The following is a 21,863-nucleotide window of genomic DNA, read 5'->3' on the forward strand; positions in this document are numbered from 1 at the left end:
CCCAATCACAAAAGAACAAACATGGCATGCACTCTCTGATAAGTGGTTATTAGCCCAGAAGTTTGGAAAACTTCAAGTCCTTAAACAAGGAAATTGAAGAAAGTATCAGAAGATGGAAAGATCTCACATACTTGTGTATTGGTAGAATTAACATAGTAAAAATGACCATCTTACCAAAAGCAATTTATAGATTAAATGTAATGCCTATCAATATTCCAACACAATTCATCACAAAACTTGAAAGGACAATTTTCCCCCTTAGTCCTATCTACCCTCTCCATTACCATCTTATTCTCCCATTTTTGTTTCCCTGTTCTGCCTCAGTCCACCAATACAATTAAATCTAATGTAGTTCCACCTCCCAGGAAGATCTATGTGTCTTCCCTAATCCCTTTCTCTATGCCTAACCTCTCTGGATCTATGTATTGTAGCTTGCTTATTTATTTATTTATTTATTTATTTATTTATTTAATAGCTAATATCCAGATATCAGTGAATATGTACCATATTTACCTTTTTAGGACTGGGTTACCTCACCCAGGATGATTTTTCTCAATCTATACAGTTGCTTGTAAATATGTCTCTTTAAAAAAAGAGCTAAGTAATATTCCATGGTATAAATGTACTACATTTTATATCCATTTTTCTGTTGATGGAAATCTAGGTTATTTCCAATTCTGACTATTGTGAAGAAAACAACAATGAACATTTTGAAGTATCTCTATGGTGGGATGAAATGTCATTTGGGTATATGTCCAAGAGTCATATAACTGGATATAGAAGCACATCAATTTCCATCTTTTTGAAAAACCTCCACACTGATTGCCATAGTGGGTGTACAAGTTTAGCATTCTCACCAACAATGGAGAAGAAGTCCACATTTTCTAAGCATGAGCTTTCATTGTATTATTGATGTTATCCATTCTGACAAGTGTAAGATGAAATTCCAAAGTAGTTTTGATTTATTTGCATTTCCCTAATTGATAAGGTTGTTTAAAATTTAAGTGTTTCTTAGCCATTTGAACTTTCTCTGTTGAGAATTCTCTGTTTAGATCTGGAATCCACTTTTAATTGGGTTATTTGGTTGTCTTACATTAAATTTCTTGAGTTCTTTATGTATTTTTAATATTAGCCCTCTATTAGATGTACAATTAGTAAAAAAAAAAACTTTTTCTATTTTCTAGGTTGCTACCTTGTATAAATGACAGCATTTTTTGCATTAAGAAATCCCCAGTTTCATGAGGTTTCATTTATTAATTGTTGATCTTAGTACTTGTGTTTGATGATTTTCTGTTCAGAAAGTCTTCTCCTGTGCCAATATGTTCAAGGTTATGATTCTCTGTTTTCTTTTCTATCAGGTTCTGTGTACTTGCTTTTATGCTAAGGTTTTTGATTCATTTGGAACTGAGTTTTGTAAGTGGTGCTATGTATGGATATATTTGCATCCTTCTGCATTCAGCCGTACAGTCTTACTGGCCTCATTTGTTGAAGATGTTATCTTTTTTCTAGTGTGCATTTCTGAATTGTTTTATAACAAAAATAAGGTATCCAGAGGTGTTTATGTCTGTGTCTTCAATTAAATGGCATTGATCAATTTTCTATGTTTATGCCAATACCATGCTGGGTTTTATTATGTTAGCTTTGTAATATGACGAGATCAGAATGGTGAGAGAATTCTTTTATTACTTAGGATTGTTTTTTGCTATTCTAGGCTTGTTGTCTTTCCATATGAAGTTGAGAATTGTCCTTTCAAGTTCTTTGATGAATTGTATTGGAATATTGAAGGTCATCATATTTAATGTGTAGATTACTTAGGATTAGCCATTTTTATTTTGTTAATCCTACCAATATACGAGTATGGGAGATCTTTTTATCTTCTGATATATTCTTCAATTTCCTTGTTTAAGGATTTGAAGTTTTAGTCATACAAATCTTTCACTTGCTTAGTTAGAGTTACCACAAGATATTTTGTTACAGGTATGGTTATTGTAAAAGGCAATGCTTTCCTGGATTCTTCGTTAGTTCATTTGTCATTTGCATATAGGAGGACTACTGATTTTTGTGAGTTAATTTGTATCCAGCTACTTTAATGAAAGTGTTTCTTAGCTGTAGGCATTCCCCAATGGCGATTTTAAGGTTACATATGTGTAATATTATATCAACTTCAAATGAAAAGACTTTGACTTCTTTCTTTCGAGTTGTGGTTCACTTGATCTTCTTCAGTTGGCTTACAACTCCAGCTAATACATCAGTTATTATATTTAATAGGTATGAAGAGAGTAGACAACCTTATCTTGTTCCTATTTTTGGTTGAATTGCTTTGAATTTCTCTCCATTTAAGTTAATGTTGTCTATGGGCTTTCTGTAAACTGTTTTTAATATGTTTAGGTATTTCTCTTTCTATTTGTAATTCCTCCAAAATTTTTATCATGAGAATCTTATATTTTATCAAAGAGGTTTTTTTTGCATCTAATGAAATGATCATGTGCTTTTATTTTCTTTCAATTTGTTTATGTAGTGAATTTATCAGTTTTCCCATTTTGAAACATCCTGGCATTTCTGGGATAAAGCCGACTTGACTATGGTGAGTTATCTTTTTGATGTGTTCTGGGATTCAATTTTCAAGTATTTTATTCAGTATTCTTGACCTTCATTGGAAGGTCTAGAGTGAAAATACAGCATGATTCAGTTCATGTTTTTATAGTGTCATGTAAGCTACTTCACTGAGAATAAATTACACAGGTACGAGAATTTAGAAACTATTGTAATAGTCTCAGCTGAACATAAGGAGACTCAGACAAGTGTGGTACAGTGAAGGCAAAGGGCATTTCTTATAAGTAAGATGATCTCTGTCTCAGTGGCCTACAATAACCAAGGCTTATTCTTTGCTTAGGTGACCCATGTTATCTTTTCTATAAATTTATGCTGGCAAAGTAGTTCCCTTTTAGGACATTGCCAGTTAGAAAAGAAACCCTGAGCTTAGTGAAGTGGCACAGCAGGTAAAAAATGCTTTCTCTAAAGGCCAGATTCACAGAGCCTACCCTGGAAGAATATGATTGACTCCTGAGAGTTGTTCTTTGGCCTCTACATATGCAACATGGTACAAATATTAGCCTGCATTAATATTTATATATCATATGCAAAGAAACAAATAAAACAAATAAATGAAAAATAATTATCCGAAGCAAATCAGAATTAATCCTGGACATAGCAGAGGAAGAATGAAAGTCTTCTAACAAGACAGACACCACACATTAAAATGAGGGTAATTAGAAAACAGTACAGAATTTCCTTCACGATCAAATTCAGGCCCTACACTGAAGATAGGGACAATGGAGGAGCTTTGTTTTTTACATGGGTTGGGCTATTCCTAGTTTCTTTTTGTTGCTACAATAAAATGCCCTGAAGATAAGCAACTCTGTTCCTAACTTGCTCTATATTCTGTACAGTAAGTGCTGTAACCAACAAGCCATCTCAAAATTGTCAAGATCTTTAATGCGCATTATGAACTGTGAATTTTTAACCACTAATTCAATGTAGGGAGAAATAGGACTTGATAAACTAGTTATAAAGCTTGCATGCAATACGCAACAACTACCCAAACTATAGATAAATGTTCATATTTGAAAATAATAGTCAAAAGAAACAACAGGGAGTACAATGTTTAAAAAAAAAAACAAACCTGCCATTGAGAAAGGGATTTATTTTAGCTCACAATTCTAAGGTATAGTCCATAATTACAGTCACAGGCATAGGAGATCCAGACAGTTGTCACAACATAGCCACAAACAAGGGCAGAGAGAGGTAAGCATATGCATGTTTAGTACTTTCTCCAATCTTATACAACCCAGTACCACCCACTTTCAGAGTGGGTCTTCCCATGTCAATTAAGTCAGTCAAGACAACCCCCTTTAGATATCTCCATGGGTCAATCTGACGCTAGTACTCAGTGGAGAGAGAACAGAAAGTATATGATAGGTAAATGTCATTTCAAACTACATGTAGCTTTCAGAAGAACTCCATGTTCATTCAGCCAGGACAGATATTTGTAAATTCCAAACTGTACAAACTCACTCAGAGAACTAGCAGGCCAACATTAAACTCTCTTCTTCTCTGCCCTCTTTCAGCTATACTTTGCTTCTCTAGCAGTGTTGGGCTTGTGCTCAGACCCAGGCCAGTCTAATGCATCTGAGTCAGCTTCCACTACAATCTCTCTACAGTGTGTGAGGTAATGTACTAGATACCTCAACCCATTTCTCTCTGATTATGAAATCCAAACTCACTGTTCCATAGACTCACAGTTAGCCCCAGCACTAAAAATTAGACCCACTCACATAGATGTGCTTTAGATACTACAAGGACTTACAATAGACCTACTTTGAAATACACAAATAAATCTCAAACAATTTGATATGTATATTTAAAAGCAATGAAGGGCAATGACTAATTTTATATAAGACACCCTTGACATATACACAAGAACATGCACCATCACCACCACCACCACCACCTCCACCACCACCACTACCACTGAACATTCTGAACTGCTTTCTGGCCTCAGAATATCAAGTGGCTATGATTCAGCCAAGGTTCAGCGAATATTTCTTCAACATTATCTCTATCAGAATTTTTGTGCTAGATGCCTTGGACAACACAAAAAATAATCAATAATATGACCCTATTGTAGAAGAAACTATGTTGTCTAGGTAGACACACTTCTGGATGCATAGTCAGTATATTCTCTAAAAGAAGAATTGGAATGTTCTCACTACAAAAAATGTTATGCATGTCTTAAGATGATACAGGTAATAGTTATCTATGCAATTTGATTATTACATGTTGTACCCATGTGTAGATACCATTTGTACCCAACAAAAATGTGTGGTAGTCAAAAACAAATAAACACAAAAATTACAACTTACTGTAACTTCTACTCATTGGCCATTCTACATTGTATCTACGACTAAATGTCAAAAGAAGTTGTGGGTGGGAGGGACATTTCTTTTCCCTTATTGAAGCTAACAATTTGGTGGGTGGTAGTTCAGACCATAAATCTTACCACATTTGCTAGGACAGAGTTACTATGTCTGAAAATAAATGCACAATGTTCTTCCCTCCATAGTCTTTCCATGCAAGGGTTCGGAAGCTATAGCCAACTTAGTATCCAGCTACTGTGACCTCCTCTCATTTCTTCTTTGCAAGCAAATCCAACAAGCATGCCACCATTTTGTTTTCATGGCCAATGCTTCAAGGGATTTCATGAGGTTAAGATCCATTGGGACATACTAGAAGGTAGAAAGCGCAATGGTTTTACCCTGCTCTAACCATGCTGCATGAGGCACTCTCTTGTGAGGTAAAAGAGTGACATGGAATCATCACAAAGTATATGCTTTTTTCATTGTAAGTAGCTTCCCTAAGGAAAGGGTTGTTCTTGGCTTTCTTATCTATATGGTCATCAGAACCCCACTCCAGTTTTAAGAGAGGGAATTTCTAGGCTTTCTTAGCAAACTAAGTTATCTGTTGCTCAAATGTCACTAGTTTCTTCTAAAGACATTCATGTAGGCTGTGTTTATATTCATAATTGTAGGGACCTTGTGACATTGAAAAGCCTCTCTTCTCATCTTTGTATACTTTAGAGGATTAAAAGAGGTATATATATATATATATATATATATATATATATATATATATATATATATATATGACCCTCTGCAGCTTCTATTTCATGTTCTTATTTTCATTCCATGTTGTGAATTGGAATAGATTTAACAACCCTATGTTCTTTTAGTTTAACAACTTTCAACTTAGCTACAATCCCCTCAAGTCATGTCAAGGTCTGATAACCCACAGGAAAGAGGTATTCCCAAGTGTCTATTCTTTTCCTGTAATTGACTTTTCTGGTCAGTGCTCAGATCAGACATGCTGCTGTTCACCTGCTGCTCTGGCATCCCCTTGTTCACAGAGCCAAATGAGCACAGTGGCTGGGGTAGAGAACTGCTAGAGATGAACTCCTAGGCTCTACACATATCCATTTCATTCATAAGCAAATAGGCTCTACTTTAGGCCCTAAATAGGACTTGACTTTGATATCCAATGATCCCAACATTTGCTGAATGTGCATGCAAATGACACTTTTGCTAAGGTGCCAGATGGATGTGCTGGGGTGCTATAGGGCAAAACTATACCTGGTTCAATTCTTACCTCTATCACTTCTCATCTCTCAAGCCCATTGCACAGACAGATTTCATTTTTCTCTCATGTTTGCAAACCAGAGGTATAATAATCTCACAGAAATTGTTTGGGGATAAAACAAGTCTATAACACAAATATAGCACCTAATACGCAAAAGATGCCCTAAAATGTGAGTTAGCTTAAATGATCTGGTTTACAAGGTTGTTTGAATGTATTGTCCAATGACACTTAGAATTTACTTGATCTAATTTTCAGCCTTCAAGTAATGTATGTCACTGTGTATATAAATATATTCTTTTCCAGAAAGAAGGAAAAATATAAACTATAGAAGAGATAATATAACCTTCTATTTAAAAAGTTCTCTATTATAACCAACTTTCATTATTTATGCTTCCGAAATCTCTCTGTCTACAAAATGCTTAGGTTGAACTAGATCATTTCCAAGGCCTTGCACTCCATTCTTACTCTCATGTATTATTCTTGTAGCAATTGAAAACTATTTTTATTCTGTTCTTGAAGGAGAAGATGGGGAGAGATGCTACATTCTGAGTGTCCCTTTTCCTCTAGGGAAGGCCTGTTTCTGTCTAGTTCAACTTTATTCTCTCAGATGGAAGTGTTACCACTTTTTCTCATGCACAGATGGAAAAGATCATATGTTTGATACATTAACTACAGTAAGAATCAGAGTTTTTCTTTTTAATGCCTAGCTCTCTATGGTTTGTAATTTGTCCAGGACACAACTCTGAAAGTCGTCTGATACCCCTCTAGATATCTAAATAGTCAATACTATTAAAGTTTTTGTTCCATTTTATGAAAGCATTTTATGTCATTATATCCAAATTAGCTGGCAATATGCTTCCAAGTAACTCAGTTTTTCAATAATTAGAACAGCTGTATCAGTCATCTTCGAAGTGACATTAGAGTAAATGACTCACTGAGGGCATCCTTTGTAGCCAGCATCAATTGTATTCTAAATCATATATAGTCCACTGATATTTGCACAGAAAATCTCTTGTCTCCAACTAGGGACAGTATGCAATTTTGGCAAACAAATTCACTGATATACACACTATTAAAATAGAAGCTAAGATTATTATGAATATCCAGTTAATAATCATGCTAGATGACATTTGAAACCCTTTAAATTTCTCTTAATCTTACATATGTCTAAAATCTTTAGATTAGTTGCCAGAACTGGCTACATAGTTTTCAAGATATGTTATTTAAAATCACAATAAAGTAAATCAAGTGTGTAGGTGATAGAAACTCTAGTTTCAAATAAAAATTTGAAACCAAGTTAATTTGTATAATTAAATACAGAATATATGCTGAAAAATGTTCATGTGCAATATAAAATGACTTTGAATATAAACCATTTACTCTCTGCTCCTGTTAAGTTAGATTGTTTTATATTAAAAATATACATGGCAATATGTAAATTTTTCTGTATTGGCTTTCTTCAATTTAGCATAATATTCTATAATTCCATTCTTGTTAGTGACAATTTGAGGGGCAGGAAAAGTTACTGGCAATAATTAAAGACCTGAGTGAGACAAGAATGGTTCTGATGTTTTTCTTTTTGAGTGCTTTTGTACAGTATGCTGCATACAGTTACTAACTGAGTACTATTAGGTGTAGCTACTAAGATAACTTAGTTTTGTTTCTTGTTGCCATAATAAAAACACTGGCAAAAGCATCTTAAGGGAATATTTTTTTCAGCTCTCAGTTCTAGGCTGTAGCCCATCACTGTGGGGAAGTCTCAGTGTGGAGACTCAAGATAGCTGGTAATGTTGCATCATTGTCAAGGAGAGCAAAGTGAGTTCCTATACATGCTTATGCTCAGCTTGTCTTCTTTACTTTTAAGCTGTTCAGGATCCCCTGCCTAGGGAATAGTATCACCCACTGTGGATGAGTCTTCCTATTTCAATTAATGTAATTAACATACTCCCCCACAGACATGTTCACAGGCCAGCCTGATCTAGAAAATCTCTTTTTGAAGCTTACTTCCCAGATGATCTCAGATAGTGCCAAGTTGACAACACTATCACCGATGGTCTTGAACAGTCTCATTGGAAAAAAAGTCAAGTATTTGAGATGGTTGAGTAAGTTAATTTAATGGAGTATTCTATATTATATTCACAATTCATAATATCACTTTTATTTTATACCTACAAATGCATGCAGATATGGTTTGTCAATAAATCATGGAGCTTTGTGTTCTCAAATCATTGTAAAATTTATAGTAATAAGGGTAGAACGTTAAGCCAGAGGTAGGGACTTTCTGAGCCTGTAGCCAAATCCAATTGCCTAAGTTATCCATAATTAGGACTGGACATTTGTGTTTCCTTAACATCCATGAGTGGGAGCTGTACCCACTAATTTGATAATATTGAAGATGCTGGTGGGTATGTTGAGGGCAGTGTTATCCCTAGGTAGATGAATCTAGGCTGTATTAGAAAGGTAGCTGAATATGAATCAAGGAGCAAGCCAGTAAGAATCATTCCTCCATGGTTTCTTCGTTAAGTTCCTGCTTTGCCTTTCGATATGATGGATTGTAACCCATGATGAAATACCATGTCTCCAATTGGTTCTAGTTGTGATGTTTATCACAACAACACATAGAGAAATAAAACAGATATGTAGCAGTGCTATTTAGATCTTTGGATAATATGCCATCAGCTCATTTTCTACATTTTATTATATTTCATCAGCTGATGGATTCTGGGAATCCTAAACTATCAGCTTGACACTGGTAGTTTTCAGCTCTTTTTATTACGAAAACCTTTTCTACCCTCCCATTTTTAATAGCACAAGAAAATTTATCCATTCTACCATAGTTTTAACACATTTTACAGTAAATTATGGAGGAATTTAGGTCTTATAAAAGGAGAGAAATTGAACCAAGTGGCCTTCACTATCAGCTTATCAATGATATAGTCTGAGCAAGTCATCAAACCTAACACTTGTTTTTACCACTTATAAAAAATATAAATGATGATGCTTTCCACAGAGAAGGTTACAGGATACACTATTAAAAGTTCCCAGTATATAAATGCTTAGAAAGTACCACGACACACACTGGCATACAGTTTAGCATTTTAGCGTCTCTAACTGGCCTACACAATTGGAGGGTGAGGCAAGTTGTATGTGCTTTTACGGTTTCTTTCCCACATCCCTCCTAAGTACCTATCTCAGTGACCTTTATCTCACAATAAAACAAGAGTATAGTGTGTAAATTAAGGCATGTAGAGTATCTGGGAAAGTGTTTGAGACGTGATGAGCATGCCTCATGGGAAAGCTGCTGCTGTTGGAGACTCGATAATCTATTAAACTATAAGCACCACCAGTTTACAAATGCATACATATTTCATCCCCTAATAAATATTCAGCACCAAAAGCCCAAAATTGAGGGGGCACTCAAGTTGTTTAATGGATGAATGAATGATAATATGTGCTATTCTAAATTTAGATGGGGACATTGTGGTAGTTAATACTCATTGTCAGCCCAGCTGGATTTAGAATCACCATAGAAACATGCTCTGAAACTATTTCTTTCAAAGAGGAAAAGATCCACCCTCAGTGTGGGTGATGCTAGCTCATGGGCTGGAGTCCCAGAAAAATAAAAAGTAGAAAGCAGGATGAGCACCTCCATTCATCTCTCTTTGCTTCATGAGTACAGATGTGGTGTGACCAGGTACTTCATTCTCTTGCTATCATAAGGACATCCCAACCATGATAAACTATACAAGTGACCATATAAATCCTTCTTTCCTTGATTATTACAGGATAGTTGTCATAGCAATGAGAGAGTAACTGATACCAACATGGACTCAGGGATGGGAATGCTTATGCTACTGCTCAGAGGTAGAAAAATATTCTTTGGCAACTTATCATGGAACAGAGAAAGTGTCTTGGGAAACAGGAAACCCAACTTTCCACATTTACTCTACCTCTGCCTTTCTTTTTAGCCCTGTTCTGTTCTCCTTTTTCAAACCCAGGTTCCAATAAAAGAGAAACTGACAGTGGTGGGATCTGCTTGAGATAAGAGCATGCAAGCCGGTGTTCTCCAGGCTGCAAGCAGCCACCAGCCCATGTGCCTTAAGTTGCACTTGGAGGAATGTAATCAGGGTTTATTAAATGTGAACCAGAAAATATCACATGTAACTTCAGATGTACCTTCTTCCCTCGAAACCTTAGAGGATCTTAGAAATAAATAAGAGTATCCAAAGTGGAAATGAAGAAGTTAAATTGTTCCTATTTCATCCTATATATGAAAAGCAGAAATATCTCACAAATCCCTCTTAGGTTTAATAAATGATTTCATTAAGGTCATAGGCTACAAAGTCAACATACACAAAAAAGCAAAATTTGTAGTAACAATGAGGTTCTGAAAAGTCAGGGAAACCACTTATAACAGCTACAAAGAAAAAATAAAATACTTAAAAATACATTTAATCAAGGAAAGAAGCAACCTATACTAATGAAATATTGATGAGAAAAATGAAGATAGAGATGATTGAAAACTCCACCAGACTTTCAAGAATAAACCTCCTGATAGTGAAGCCCAATAATTTGTGCCTTACTCACCACTCCAGAAGATTCTTCCAAGAACCTCAAGACAGAGGACACCTATCCACACTCAGTAAACATTCTAGCATGTGTGATTCTCAGGCTGACATCAACTCAAACGTAGTGCATGGGGATGAAAACAACAGGGATGATCCTCAAGCCCTCAAGACAGGAGGCTTGACAGTGAGTATGAGTAAGTATATAGAGTTTTTACCTGAGTTGAACATCTATTGCATATTTGTTGCTTTATCCTGGCTCCTAGGCTACAAAAGATTGTCCTCTCCCTTTCCTATGCACAAGATGGATTATAAAAACATTTTCATCCCTGACAAGGGAAAGATAAAAACATTAACTCCAGGTGCTTTGGGGATATGGCTGCAAGATGATGAGTTCTTTCACAAAGGCACAGTTGCTCATTGTTCTCCATTCTTCAGGAAGCAGCTCATGTTTTAAGAGATAGTTAGATGATAGATAGATAGATAGTTAGATAGATAGATAGATAGATAGATAGATAGATAGATAGATAGATAGATAGAACAATGTCCTTAGATATAGCATGTGGACTCTGTTCCCAGAGCAAGAATGTATTCCATTCCTAGATTTAACTCTTTTCTTTTTCTAGTCCAAATTCCCAGGGCAGGGGACACAGTTGAGTGACGATCCCTTCTCATCTCAAAGACTTATTTCCCATAGCCAAAGATATAGATTCCCAATAAACTAGGAGCAAGAAGAAATGGTGAATGAAGCTCATTGGGAGAAATCTTCATTTTGTGAAGAATGGAAGAGACATCTCTATATTCCTTATTAAGACTAGGGTCATTGACTTCCAAGGAAGAAAAAACAATTTTTTTTACAAAACTGCGAACACAAAAATCACAGCTCAGCTGTCCCACAGAATAGTGAAGAATAATTTTTCTTTTTTTATCTGTAACCAGAAGGTCAGAGTTTCCTAGGGTGACATGTTTTTCTCAAACAAAGAGTAAGTCAGGAATTTATTAAGGAGACCTATACATATTCATATGGAGAGGTGCTTTGTAGAAGATGTATTTCCGCACATGTTCAATTTGAGGTACAAACTTCTGACAATGTCATTAAATTCATAATTCAAGAAAAAAATGTAGAAGGAAGGAATACCCATGTATGCTGTGGTGACATTATAAAGCCGTGTGGCAGATGATTCCATGGGGTTTATCCTGCAAGTATCACAGGTACACAACAGGAACTTTCTGGTTGCTTCTGGCTTGCATCATCAGTAGCCTGCCACTCAAGTAATAGGAAAGAGGAAGCAAGGAATTATGCAGCTTGGCTTCTAGAATACAGACATTCCAGAGTCTAACCACTTCTCTCAGGATTTCTTCCCTCCAACATTTCAGCAATCTGAGCAATGTCCCAAAGCACTGGTGACAATCTTCAAACTTTTTTTTTCTGAGACAGGGTTTCTCTGTGTAGCCCTGGCTGTCCTGGAGCTCACTCTGTAGACCAGGCTGGCCTCAAACTCAGAAATCTGCCTGCCTCTGCCTCCCAACTGCTGGGATTTAAGGTGTGTGCCACCACTGTCCAGCTAATCTACAAGCTTTTAATGACCAAAGGAAAGAGCAGCTTTTGGGAAGAGTTGAAACAGATCTATTCCCTGTCCTCTGGACTTTTCTGGCACCTAACATCAGCAGGTGTCTGGTAACAGCAGGATTTTGTTAGTTTACGTCCCCCGTAGGTGGCTACCATTTATAATGCTAGATGCCCCTTTAAAATTCACAGGAAAGACTAAACACCCATAGTAAATGGAAACTGAATTTTCATTCTATAAACACTTCAGAGTTTAGTATAAACAATGGGATATAGCCTCATGTAAGTTGCTATTATCTTAAATGCAGGTTATATTTAATTCCAGCTTATTGAATCCCTATGCAATGTAAAGCAGCTCTGATAAGGTGAAAACACTTTCCATGTGTTTCCATGATTTATAAGAGGTTATTGAATGCATAAAGGCATTTTTATTTACACTAAGTTTCCAAATTGGTACAATGTATGAATAGTATGAGGTAAGTATTTTCTTACCTAATTACAACTCAGCTGGGGTACCAGCTCCTTCTTCAGCTTTATCAATGGAAAAATAAGCAGGTTGGGCCTCATGATGCACATTAAATGTCCACCTTACTACTGACCCTGTCTGGGTTTTATTCATATCATACTTTTGGATGATTTGTGGATATGCAGATATCTAAGAGGTATTGGACACACTCACTCCTTTGTGTAAGAAGGATAGACGCCAGACATGTCTGCCAGGCTTTTGGTCACTGTAGCAAATACCAGAAGCAGCAGCTTAAAAGAAGAAAGTTCTCTAAAAAGCCTATGTTATCAGAGATTTCCATCCTTCCATGGTCAATTTCAGGATGAAGGAGAGGCAGAAACACCCTGGCTGTAGCAGGAGAATGAAGTAGAGGCTACTCATCTGATAGTAGCTGAGGATGTAGGGAGAAGAGATGAGGGTTGAGGAGGGAGGAAAAAGAATATGCACACTCACTTTCCTACCTTCTATAATAAAAACCTACATTTCACAAGACCCCCACCCCTCTCAATTTAAACTAGATTATCAGCGGAGCTGGCCACGTTATCGGTGAATGCAGAGACCTATTGATCAAGTCACTTCCCCAAAGCCTCATTGCTGAATACTGCTTGTGTTAGGAACCAAGCCTATAATAATGGAGGTTTGGGGGAACACATTCCAGTACCAACAATAGATTTTGAAGACAAGCCACCAGGTAGGCTGAGAATCACCTTTAAAACCACAGGCTCCTTCTTTTCACCTTTTCCTTCTTCAATTCTTCTTTGCTTTTTGGTTTATTCTGAAAAACCCTTCCAAACCCATTTCTTGTTCTGCTGGTCAGCACAGGGAACTACCCTCCTTAGTTGCTTGGACTCTTGGTGGCTTCAACCACTGTGAGACACTGAACAGAAGACTGGAGAGGAAAAAACCTTTCTCCCCAGCTTTCAGAAACATCAACAGGAGCAGTCACCTCGTGAAGAATCTGCTCTGGAATCCATCTCTGATGCTGTTCTAGCTTCCACTGGAGAAGCCCCCCACACTCCCCTTCACTATGACACACCAAGGGAGTAGCTGCTTTTTGTACTATCTGCAGGTTGTTTTAACTGTTGAAACACTATAGTAACCCACCTACCCTTGGTGAACTATTTGCTATATTAAACTCCCTCTGCTTTATATACTTGCCATTCTCCTGAGTGGCCAGATAACATCTCAGTCCCTAAAGAGAGAGACAGTCCGGAGCCATGGAAAGAACCTTCATTCTCCAGAGTCACAAAAGACTAGCATTCTGCTTTTTTCATCATAGTGGCTTCCAATAAGGTCTGTGACCCTGGCCAGTGAGAAAGATACCTGTTTCTTGGGCTTACTGGGAAGGTTTTAACTGATTTCACATATATAAAATGATAGAAAATGACCTGGCTCACAGTAGATGCTCAAAAACCTAGAATTGAATTCCTTGCTAACAACAAGAAATAGATTCATCTATTTTGCTGGTTACTCGGTTCCATGTTATTAGGCCTTCGGCTATTTCAGGGATACAATCTATATACTTTGTAATAAAGAAGATTCAAAAGTGGAGGGAAAGAAAGCAAAAGAGGGCAAAGGCAAGCCAGGCATGGTGGCATATATCTGGACTCTGTGAATTTGAAGCCTGCCAGTCCACTACATAGAAAGGTCCAGGCTATCTGGGGCTGAATGTTAAATTATTGTGTAAAATAAACAACCAAATAAATAAATAAATGCAACTCCATTTAGGAGATGTGCAAAGTCCCTTAAGTAATTTTCTTGACTTATTCACCTATTTAAAAATATAACAATTAAGTTAATTTTTATTGTTTGAGAATTTCACATATGCATGTAATGTGTTTTGACAAAGCAAACCCACATTCCCTCTCCTCTAGCTATTCTTGCCAATCTTTCCCCAAACTTCACGTGTTCTTTTGTTTTCTTTGAACCCACTGAATCCACTTAGTGTTGCCTGGACTGGCACAGGCGTGGGATCATCTGCTAGAATGGGAGTAGCATCTCAAGGGCTGCCTCTGAGAAGTTTCCTTGCTTTTAATAGAGGCAAAAACTGGATCACTGAAAGATATAGTAGAAAGCTTGTGCTGCTTTGCCAGTGGTTAGATCCCAGAACTTTCTGGACCCTCTATCTGATGTTGCAAGTGAGAATATGAGTTTGAAGAGCAAGTGCTAAATTGTCTTGAAAAGATAGAAGACAATAAACTTACTTCCTTTTAATCTTGTAAAGAAAATCCAAGGGACATGAGCAAGCAGAGGGACAAAAAAAAAAAAATTAAGAGAAATATGACTGAGTTAGAGAACATGAAGGGCCAGGGAGGAAGAGAGAAGGAAGAGGCAGCTGTGACTGAGTTAGAGAACATGAAGGGCCAGGGAGGAAGAGAGAAGGAAGAGGCAGCAGAGACAGGAGAGATAAGCGGCTGCTTCTCTCTAATAAAGAGTTCTCCCCAGCTCCCAATTCTAAGAAAATTCAATCTCAGGAACCTGTCACAGAGACATAATCCGCCTCTGAACGACAGTTTGGAAAGCAAAAAGAAATAGAGGTGGCTTATGTGGCTGCAGGGAGACTGTCATTTCAAGGTCATTCTCATCTGTGAGGCACCATGAATGTGACCCCTCCCCCATTTTCTTGAAGTATTTAACTATTTCTTTTTAATCTTCGTGTTTGTGAATGCTCCCCCATGTTCCATGACATATACATGCTAATCATAGGACAATCTGGGTGTCAGTCCTTAACTTCTGACTTGTTTGATCCAGGCTCTATGGTTCACTGATGCTGATGCCAGGCTAGGGGGTCTGTAAGTTTCTGGGGGTTCTCCTGTCTTTAATTTCTGCTCCCGAAGAAGCAGTGGCCTTACAAATGCACACTTCACTATCTGGCTTTACATAGACTCTGAAGATCTGAACTCAGGTCCTCGCCTGGCATTTTAAATACTCTACTGAGCCATTTTCCCTAGCACAGTCCTTAACTCTTTAAAGAATACATTTCTCTTGTCTCCAGCAAAAAAAAACAAAAACAAAAAAACAAAAAAATGCTCACAAGCCATTCATTTGTAAATTGCTAGATCTTTTCCAAAAACCACCCATGGGAAGATGCTGCCCACAGCTACTCTGCTCAGAGAGCAACAAGCACATAACTTGAGTTTAGATACCAGCGTCCACATCCAGTCAGATGTGGCTGCATTCCTGTGCAGTGTCAGGAGGACTACTTCAGAGCCTTATTCACTCCCTCATCTAATAATGTTCTTAGCCACACCTTGGGATTGACCACAGCATTTCCTTGTATAACTCTGGGGAAACTAAAACTCAGAATGGTGGATAACATACCAGGATCATTTGAATCTAAAGTCTTGTGTATCTAGGACAAATATTTTTCCTGAAGTCACATACACACACATACACACTCACACAAATGCATGTACACATGTGTACACAACATACAAGATCGCTGTAGGTTTGTCACCCATATAAGCTTTTACAACAAAATTTTAGGACATAATGAGCTTATTAGAATAAATTTTATATACTGAATACCTGTGAAAACCTTATATTAACTAGTATATTATTTTGTTTGTTAGAGGTAGGTTATAGTCAAAGCAAATCGTAGGCATAAATGTATGTCTATAATTAGTTCTAATGGGTCACATATTATCATTTTTTGCCTCTTTGAGGCACAAAGAACTTATATAATTGGCCCAAGGCCACACAGACTATAAATAGCAAGTTAGGAATTTGAACTGAGATAGTATAGTTGAAGTGTCTGTGCTCTAAATGGCTGTGTTAGCCACTAGATTATCCACCATATTTGTGGAGTTTGAAAGTGGATATTCATAGAAGCAAGGGGAGGGACATGGGATAGGGGCTTTCTGGAGGGGAAACCAGGAAAGGGGTAACATTTGAAATATAAATAAAGAAAATATCCAATAAAAAATAAAAAAATAGAACAATTATGTTAACATTCCAGAAAGTCACGATATAAAATGTTCTATTTCCTTGTTAAAAAGAAAAAGAAAAAGAAAAAAGACAATAAGAAACTGAATATTCTATTGTCAATCTCAGGGGTGTAGGCAGAGACATTGACAACAATATCCATGTCCCCTTCTTATAGAATTTGATCTCAGTCGAATAGAAAGTAAACACCACAGACTAGGTCCTAACTACTGTGGAACTTACAGACTAAGCCCACCAAGCTTCTAGCATAGGCTTCTTTGTTCCTGCTGCTCTCTAGCTGGAATGGGCTGGGCCTGTAAACACTCTGGCCTGCACTGGCAAGCTACTAGGGAAGCCAGAATGAAAAGAGTAGTTTCCAGAGAACGCAGTAGACAAGTCTTTTCATGACCTTAGCTTGCTTCTGTTATACCCCTGAGGGTTAACCCTTGACTGTGTGATTTCAGGTAGCTTCCCTACAGTCCCAGTACTGCGGTCTTGAAAAGCCAGGAAAGAGACAGGAGCAGATATGAATAAAGATACACATATCCTGTTTAAAAACAAAACAAAACAAAACAAAACAAAAAACCTCCTTCACCTGCTGTGATCACTGACCCAAATGATCTGGGCCCCAAGGGAGCTGTGCAATCAGGGGGCAGCTCTGGGGAACAGGAACTGAACATGAAATCCGTAAGTCGAATGGCACTTGAACAAGCTTGTCGTCTAAAAAAGAAATTGTGTTAGTGACTTTCCTCATTGCTATGGTCAAATATCCCCAAAGAAACAACTTAAGGAGTTGATGCTGGCTCACAGTTTTATGTGCACACAGTCCGTCATGGTAGGGGAGGCACGTGTGGGCTTTCATGGTGGTGTTTCATGGTGAGAGCATTTTATAGTGACTGGTTACATCACACCACAAGGCAGGATTCAGAATGTTCCAACAGGAAGCCCTACTAGCTTACAACGCTTAAGCTCTACTTTTGTTGCTGTTTATCTGCCCCATGTCCAAAAGTATGACCTCCCAAAACAGTACCACCAGCTTGGGACCAAGTGTTCAATTCTGTGAATCTGTGGAAAAGAAATTTCACACCTAAACCATAACAAATATGTATAGTGGGAATGCTCTGCGGAGAAGTTAGGTTCCAGGGAGATAAATGGCACTGCTGCTCTGAACACAATTTTGACCTCTTTTTTTATTTTTACTTTTTGCTCTAATAATACATTTTATAACTCAATGATTCATCCAGTATCCACAAAAAGTGCAGAGGAAGAAGGAAAACCTGGTTGGATAAAGTGGTAAAAAAAAAATCAATCCCACCCTCTTCTCAGAGGCACCATTTGGAGTAGAGATGAGGCACCAAACAAGAAATGAAACTGTAGGGTTGGATGGAGGTCAAATTCCAGAGGCCACTCTATGCCAAGTCGTACTTGAGATTCGATCTCAAAGACAGTAAGCTTTATTTGGCAAGTACTCCATTGGTAAGCTATACCCTAGACCACTGGGGAAATTTTAACACAAGTATCAAAATCAGATTATCACTCTTTAAAAAGTGCATGGTAGTCTTACCTCAAGTTCTTTTTGAAGATCAATTCCTATCAGACCAGGAGTAAGAGAAAGGTTGCATGCACAAAAGGATCAGGAAGCAGAAAAGAGTTTCCTGTGATCTGTACTGGCAGTTCTGGCTTTAACCTCTGTGATTCAGGCTCCTCACTAGTAATAGGGCAAAGCTGTTCTGTCTCAGAGGTCATTTATGAAGGTGAAATAAGCTAATCTGTATAAGTGCTCAGAATAATATCTGCTCCATAAGACCTGCCTTCATTGTCTCCAGAGTTACAGCTTCTCTTCAGGACTAGGTTCTTCTAAGCATGGTTCCTACATCTATCCCAAATTACTTGCTCTACTTCTTTATAGCAATAGTGATCGCAGGTCTTTCCATCATAGGCCTTTATTTTTCCAAAGTTTTATAAATGACTTACACAGTATAAAGAGGACTAGAAACAAATGGATTTTCAAGCATATTTTTGTTTCAGAAGAATTGGAAGCCAATGTTTAAATTTTGTGATTTTCAACCAGTCTCAGCAAAAATCAAGAATAGCTCAGATTTTTATAACAGAATCAGTAAAAGTGGACCAAAGAGATGTTTAGGAACAATTAACCTCATTGCTACATCCTAGGGCTGGGTAAAAGTGTCAGGACCTAGGCTGGCTATATAGGTTAAAGATCAGGCTCCCAGTGATTCATCCATAGACACTATCAAAAGAAACAGAATTGCCAGGCTCTGCTTCCTAATACCCATCTGTAATGCTTCAGAAATCCTAGGCTCCTTTTTTTCTTTCCTTTTAAGAATGTAAAAGAAATATCTCAATACTGGCAAATACTTGAACTGAAAATAAATCCTAGAGTATGAGTTATAAAATCACCTCGTGTAAGTTCTCAGTTAACTTGTCCCTAGAAAGTGGTTGATGTCTGGAGGGCAATCCAGGAACAAAATTCGTGGGCCCTGAAACACAGTTCTGTTCGTTCTCAAAGTCTAAAGTAGTTGCACAGATTATTTTTAAAATCAAATATATTACTTGATATTCTGTCCTGAGTTGTCCAGTGTTGTTGCTGATCCAGCATTTGTGATACATCTTAGAGATGTGAAGAAGACACACAATAAATACATAATGAAAAGTGGTGTAGTGGTCTAGTGGTCTGACCTCGAGGCCACATACTTCAGCTCTGCTTTTGTGTTTGATTTGCACTGTCATCCTGGCATATTTAAATGGTGGGCACATCGATGTTTTCTTCTGCGATGCCAGTGTGTTTCGTTATGATCCTGATGTCTCTCATTGTGGTCAACGTCTTCCTATTTCTTTTGCTCGCTCTCAGGCTAACTTCATATCTTTCACTGACACTAGGGAAAACTTAATGTAATGGAAAGTTAAATATTTAAGATTCAGTACTTACTATCTAAGGTTTGGTAACATTCATATGCGTGCCTCCCAAAAATTGAATTCTCCAAAATATGGTTGTCAGTGTCAGTGGAGACATATTCCAAGGGTTCTTTTTGTTAAACTCATGGTCCCCAAACTCCACAACTTCTAAACAGAAGGCACTCCTCCCGGTGGCAGGCTATACAGCTTGCTCATTGTAGTGGGTATTTTTGCTTGTTTGTTTTGTTGCTTTTTTCTGCAGTAGCTATTTCTGAGCTGTGGGACATTGTCTCCTGCATCCTGCTGGTTCTGAGCCATTCCCCCTACACCGTATTCCAGTCAATAATGTGGATTCTGCAGTGTCGCTCATTCACCAAAACCAGAGTATGGTGAGTGTTAACATGTGTGCACATTTCCCAGAAGGAAGTTCAGCTGCAGATCCACCTACTCTTCAACCAGAGAAAAGCTAACCCTCCACAGTCTACTCAGCCAATGGGACAAGTGGCCATAGCACTGGCCTTACATTCTTACAACTCTTTCCATAATAATTTAGGCTCCCACCAGATATCCATCACAAACTCTTTCTAGAAGGTGCTCAGATCAACATTATTAATGACTGCACATTGCTACAACCATGATAATTGCTCACATTCAGCAGCAGCATGGTATACATTTCACTTTTTACTTGGGTTTAGGACAGAATAATTGGTTGTTTTTACCTACTGTCTTGATTGGTGTACCCCATCCCAATCTTTTAATACTTCCTGAACTCCTCAGGTCTCGAGGCTCAGTTCTAGAAAACATATATATAGCTTTGAATACCATCTATAGGCTGAGATACCTCAAACTTCTAATTCTAACCTAGAGCTCTTTTCATACCCCAGACTTAACCCTACTGCCATCAGACCTAAGAAATCCAGCAGAGATATTGAATTTAGCACATCCAATAATTTATTCCTGGTTCACACTCAACCCAGTAAGCAGGAAATATTTAGATAATACTTATTAGTTCCTAGCACTCGTCAACTAAAGTTGTCCTCTACTTTCCCATGAACCCAGATTCAGATCAGAAGTCTGGGGACTGAGGAAATAGCTTAGTAAGCAACATGCTTGTCACGCAAGCATTCAGAGCAGAGTTTGGTTCCCAGTACCCATGTAAAAAGGCTGTGTGTATTGGGGCAGCAGATAGGAGGATCTCTCATGCTCCCTGGACAGTTAGTCTAGCTGAAATTATAAGTACCAGGTTAAGAGAGAGTCTCCACCCCAAAAAAATAAGGTGGAAAGTGATTAAGGAAGATACCAAACGTCCACCTCTGGCCTCTATAAGCATGTGTGCAGACAGATGCACATACATACCAAGATGTGCACACACGAAGTATTGCACTATACATGTACTGTGTTTGCTGATTCCTTCCCAGTTCATCTCACCCAATTCCCCATCCTCCTCTGTCAACACAGCCTTTTTACTCTTTCCAGTCACACAAAGGACTCTGTCCCTAGCTTTGTCACCTTGTGTTCTGCCACTTCCCAAAAGAGCCTGTTTGCATGTGACTTCCTCAGAGGTTTTCCTAGATTATTTCATATAAAATAGTGCCTCTCATCCCTCTCCACATCCAATATCTGCTTCATAATTCTCTGGAGTAGAACTCTACACCACCAGGTTACCTATTGGCTCACCAATTCTTAGTCTGTCACTCTTCATTTCAATAGCAGCTTCAGAAAAAGTAGGACTTTAGCTGTCTTGTTGTTTTATTAGGAGGTTAATGCTACTCTAATTGCCCCGGCTGTGGTGGTGCACCCTGTTTGTTACCTGCCCCAACCTACTGGATTCCTGAAAGTAAGACACACACACACACACACACACACACACACACAGAGAGAGAGAGAGAGAGAGAGAGAGAGAGAGAGAGAGAGAGAGAGAGAGACAGAACCTTACATTTAATATGCTTTAATCAGCTCAGTGGTTAGGCCATTTCCAAACAAACACATGGATAACACCTCTCCTCCAATACTCCTGAGTTATTACTTACTAAAATCTATATTCCATCTTTGCTACCCTAGAACCAATTTGGGGTGGGGTTGGGACTGCTCTTCCATGACTCTTACAAGATTGGTATGCTATCTCTTCTGCAGCTCTCAAGCCTAGACTTTATTCCTTTCCCAGCATGGCAATTCTCCTCCTCCTCCTCCTCCTCCT

General features: G+C 37.9%; 1 long non-coding RNA gene across 9 annotated transcripts in view; it reads left to right on the forward strand.

Annotated features, from left to right (window-relative positions):
* Positions 1-21,863, forward strand: part of LOC116069578 — a 315,340-nt gene that overhangs the window by 23,254 nt on the left and 270,223 nt on the right. For 6 of the 9 annotated variants that reach the window (XR_004110041.1, XR_004110048.1, XR_004110044.1 and 3 more), the window contains exons 3-4: positions 2,519-2,584; positions 4,128-4,228. The exons of 2 other annotated variants lie outside the window; for them this stretch is intronic. This is a non-coding gene — a long non-coding RNA (uncharacterized LOC116069578). The remainder of the gene's footprint in view (positions 1-2,518; positions 2,585-4,127; positions 4,229-21,863) is intronic. One more of the 9 variants, XR_004110043.1, reaches the window with a different exon arrangement.

This window comes from Mastomys coucha, unplaced genomic scaffold (genome assembly GCF_008632895.1).
Source record: "Mastomys coucha isolate ucsf_1 unplaced genomic scaffold, UCSF_Mcou_1 pScaffold22, whole genome shotgun sequence".
Taxonomy (NCBI): domain Eukaryota; kingdom Metazoa; phylum Chordata; class Mammalia; order Rodentia; family Muridae; genus Mastomys; species Mastomys coucha.